Source organism: Bison bison, unplaced genomic scaffold (assembly GCF_000754665.1).
Source record: "Bison bison bison isolate TAMUID 2011002044 unplaced genomic scaffold, Bison_UMD1.0 scf7180017864180, whole genome shotgun sequence".
In the NCBI taxonomy this organism is placed as follows: Eukaryota; Metazoa; Chordata; class Mammalia; order Artiodactyla; family Bovidae; genus Bison; species Bison bison.
In genome coordinates, this window is record NW_011494752.1 from 3682167 (window position 1) to 3687227 (window position 5061).

The window sequence follows — 5061 nt, forward strand, 5'->3', positions numbered from 1 at the left end:
AGGGTAGGTGGCTCTGATGCTACCAGGCCTGAGCTGAATCCTGGTAATGCCACATACCATCTCTGTGACCTCACAGAGTTGCTCAATGTCCCTGCATACTTGCTGCTTTGGTTAAATGGAAGAGATGAAAAGAGCAGCACCACGGACTTCCCTGGTGGTCCAATGGATGAGACTCTATGCTCCCAACGTAGGAGGCCCAGGTTTGATCCCTGGCTCCCGTCTATGGGGTCGCACAGAGTCGGACACGACTGAAGTGACTTAGTAGCAGCGGCAGCAGGGAACTGGATCCCACATGCCTCAACAAAATATCCTGCACTCCACAACTAAAAAAAGTGTCCCACGTGCCACAGTGAAGACTGAAGATCCCACATGCCACAACTAAGACTCAGTGAAGCCAAATTAATAAATACATATATATATATATATATTTAGAGCAGACCACCTATCTGTCTCCTGAGAAACCTGTATGTGGGTCAAGAAGCAACAGTTAGAACCTTACGTGGAACAACTAACTGGTTCAAAATTGGGAAAGGAGTAGGACAAGACTGTATATTGTCACCCTGTTTATTTAACTTCTATGCAGAGTACATCATGCGAAATGCCAGGCTGGATGAATCCCAAGCTGGAATCAAGACTGCTGGGAGAAATATCAACAACCTCAGATACGCACATGATATCACTCTAATGGCAGACTGAAGAGAAACTAAAGAGCCTCTTGGTGGTTTAGCTGCTAAGTTGTGCCTGACTTTTGCAACCCTACGGACTATAACCCACCAGGCTCCTCTGTCCATGGGATTTCCCAGGCAAGAATACTGGAATGAATTGCCATTTCCTTCTCCAGGGGGCTGCGTTTTGTCAGAACTCTTCACTAGACCTGTCTGTCTTGGGTGGCCCTGCACAGCATGCCTTATGAGGCTTCATTAATTTACACAAACCCCTTTGCCATGACAAGGCTCTGGTCCATGAAGACTCTGATATTGGGAAAGATTGAAGGCAAAAGGAGAAGAGGGTGGCAGAGGATGAGATGAAAATGAAAGTGAAAGTCACTCAGTCATGTCCAGCTCTTTGTGATCATGTGACTATAGTCCATGAAATTCTCCAGGCCAGAATACTGGAGTGGGTAGCCTTTCACTTCTCCAGAAGATCTTCCCAACCCAGGGATCAAACCCAGGTTTCCCGCATTGCAGGTGGATTCTTTACCAGTTGAGCCACAAGGGAAGCCCAAGAATGCTGGAGTGGGTAGCCAATCCCTTCTCCAGGGGATCTTCCTGACCCAGGAATCAAACTGGGGTCTCCTGCATTGCAGGCATATTCTTTACCAACTGAGCTATGAGGGAAGCCCCTAGAGGATGAGATGGTTTCATAGAATCACCGACCCAAAGGACATGAATTTGCGCAAACTCTGGGAGACAGCAAAGGACAGGGAAGCCTGGCATGCTGCAGTCCATGGGGTTGCAGAGAGTAGGACATGACTTAGTGACTGAACAACATACATATATATGTGAAATAGAACCTGCCTCCTCAGGCTTTGTGAGGGTTAAACATTTCAGTGTTTGGAGCCAAGCATAGCACTCAGTTAGTGCTCCAAAAGTCTTGGCTTCTTTTTCACTTGTTAGTTACTGAATGCAACACCATCTATTATCCAGGGCAGTGGATGGATTTTCTGGTGCTTCTTGCTGTCTGTATGTTTGAGCATCACTGCTACAGAAGGAAATGCTCTGCTGGTTAATCTGCTCAGAAAGCATCCGTCTCAGACTGCCTCCCACTTTCCCCGGAGATGGGGACAGACATCAACAGACACTCATGTAATAAGGTGGCTCTGGTTTCTTTCAAGGAAACAGGCATTGAAACTCATCATTCTAAGCTTTCTATAATTATATTCAAAAGCTCATTTTCATGTCCTTTAAGGGAAAAAGGGGAATATGAGAAAGGAATATTGCAGAAATCAAACCTTAGAAACTTCCCTCAGTGAATAATTTTGAAGGAAGGTCTCAGTACTCAAGGCTGACTTTTTTTAAGTAGACTGGATGAGGCACTGGGCTGGCTTTTCCATTTCTTTTTCCTTTCTTTTTTAGCTTTTCTATTTCCTTTTCAACGTAAATCAGATTAATTGTTGCAATTTCTTTTTAAAAACATTTAACTAATAAAGCACCCACAATAAGTGCATACTTGCACTTATTTGCAATAAGTGCAAATACTTTGCATATTTGTAAAAACGATGCATGTAGAAGGAGAGGAATTTCTCTTAACCAGAAACTCTTCCTCACTTAGGAAATCATGGATATTTTGATGGAAAAGAGTGAAAAGCCTTTAGTGTTTTTTCAAAGTGAGGCCAAGATAAGCCCAAATGTGGCTCTCCTTCAGGTCGACAGAACAACCAGAAAACCCAAATTTAGAATCCTCATTCCTCTGATTACTAGCTTCCTCTCCTTCATAAGGGGAGACGTCGAAGTGCCCGGCAATCCCAGAATCAGGACAACAGGTCATTGGACACAGAAGCACTTCCCACTCATATAGGACCCAGGGCTGGGTCTGCCAGTTTCTGGTTATTTGGGAGAAAAGGCACAAATTAGCTCTCAGTCCTCAGCACCCAAGTACAAGTCTCACAGGCAGCCCGCTGCATTAGAAAAGGACACAAAATGCAGAGCAAAGTGCCAGAGGCGTTTCTGGAACAAACTCCTTCCAGGCCGGGTCTTTGTAATCTGATTCTCAATTTCTGGGTAAAATCGCTTTTTGCGATAGAAACACCCAAGCAGAGTGGGAGGCTTGGAAGGGTTCATGGCCCTAGGGGATCAGAGTTAAACACCAAAAGGCTACAAAGGAATATCCCCTTTCCTGTGTTTATGAAGATTTATTGAAAAGTCCCTTTGAGGGAGTCGTTATGCCTCTCAGGGCTCAGAGAAGCGTAAAAGCTCCCATGAGCCTTCTCTAAGGTTTCTCCTGGTTCTTTTACTTGGAGGTGATAGTTAAAGAAATATCTACCACAGTGATTTCTGTTAGTTCCATGCGTTCTTTCTTTACAGGCTGTAGATCTGACAACCTGCAATTACAGGAACCTAAATGAATGCAGCTCTCACAGCACTTATATTTCCCTATGCTCTAGTAAAACAAAGCTCCTCACCAGTTTGGCATAACGGGGACTCCCTCTCCCGCCTCCACTCTCACTCATAATAAAAAGATAGCTCCCTTAGGGCTTTACAGCTTTCAGAACACTTTCACCCGTTCAAGTCATATGCCTCGAGGACCATCTGGACCCCTATCCTGTCCTTGAGGCTAAGTCGCTCAGTCGTGTCAGACTCTTTGAGACCCCATGGACTGTAGCCTACCAGGCTCCTCCGTCCAGGGCATTTTCCAGGCAACAGTACTGGAGTGGGTTGCCCTTTCCTTCTCCAGAGGATCTTCCCCACCCAGGGATGGAACCCGGGTCCCCCGCAGTGTAGGCAGACACGTTACCCTCTGAGCCACTAGGGAAATCTCATTCTGTCCTTACTCCCAGCCCAACACCAAGCAAGATGCCGAGTTCAGTACTAGTATAATCATAGGTGATATTGACAGGCCTTCTTGGCTTTCAAAACTCTTTCTCAGTATGGTATCTCATCTGAGCATCGTAGTTCTCCTTTGAGATTGGCAGGGTGGAAACCCGCATCTCCTACTAAGGATAAAAGAAACCGAAGCTCAGAACACTGAATAATTTTCCCAGGTCCCACTGCCTCTGAAAGGAAGATCACATTAGAGCTTCACCTCCACCATTAATAAGTTACGAATGACAGCTAATGTTAATGGAGTATCATTCATGGTCCAGGCAATACTAAGCATCTCATAGGCATTTCGGCCAGAAAGTAGAAAAGAAGCCAGTGACTTCACTTACTGTTGAATTCCTAAGGATACCAATCAAAGTGCACTTTTTAGGCATCAACCTGAGCCCAGTAAAACAGGAGTTTAGAAATACAAAATATAGGGAGTTCCTTGGCAGTCCAGTGGTTAGGACTCGGTACTCTCACCACCAGAGCCCCATTTCTACCCTAGTTGGGGAACTAAGAGCCTGCAAGCTTCGTGGCATATCATTCCCTACCAAAAAAAAAAAAAAGAGAGAGAGAGAGAGAATACAGGAGCTAGTTGCCTTTGTGGTACTCACTGTAGAGTCCATCAGAGAGAAGATGAGATGCTTCAAGACAGAAAACAATACAATCTAATTTATATTTATGGCCTAAATTAGTAAGCTTCCCTGGTGGCTCAGTTGGTAAAGAATCCGCCTGCAATGTGGGATACCTGGGTTTGATCCCTGGGTTGGGAAGATTCCCTGGAGAAGGGAAGGGCTACCCACTCCAGTATTCTGGCCTGGAGAACTCCATGGATTAGTCCGTGGGGTCACAAAGAGTCAGGTATGACTGAGTGACTGAACAACAACAACATATATAAAGTAGACAACCAACAAGGCCCTACTGTATAGCATTATATTCACTATCTTGTAATAACCTATAATGGAAAAGAATATGAAAAAGAATATGCATTGTATATATATGTATAAATGAATCACTTTACTATACACCAGAAACTAACACAACATTGTAAATCAATTTCACTTTTTTAATGTGGCTTCTAGAAAATTTTAAATTACATATGAGATGCTCATTATATTTTCCTTTTTTTAATTTAAGAACCCAGGTCTCCTGCACTGCAGGCAGATTCTTTACTGTCTGAGCCACCAGGGAACCCCAATTTAAGTATAGTTGATTTACAATGTTGTGTTAGTTTCTGGTGTATAGTAAAGTGATTCATTTATACATATATATACAATGCATATTCTTTTTCATATTCTTTTCCATTATAGGTTATTACAAGATAGTGAATATAATGCTATACAGTAGGGCCTTGTTGGTTGTCTACTTTATATATGTTGTTGTTGTTCAGTCACTCAGTCATACCTGACTCTTTGTGACCCTGTGAATGGCAGCACACCAGGCTTCCCTGTCCTTCACCAGCTCCTGGAGTTTGCTCAAACTCATGTCCATTGAGTCAGTGATGCCATACAACCATCTCATCCTCTGTTGTCCCCTTCTC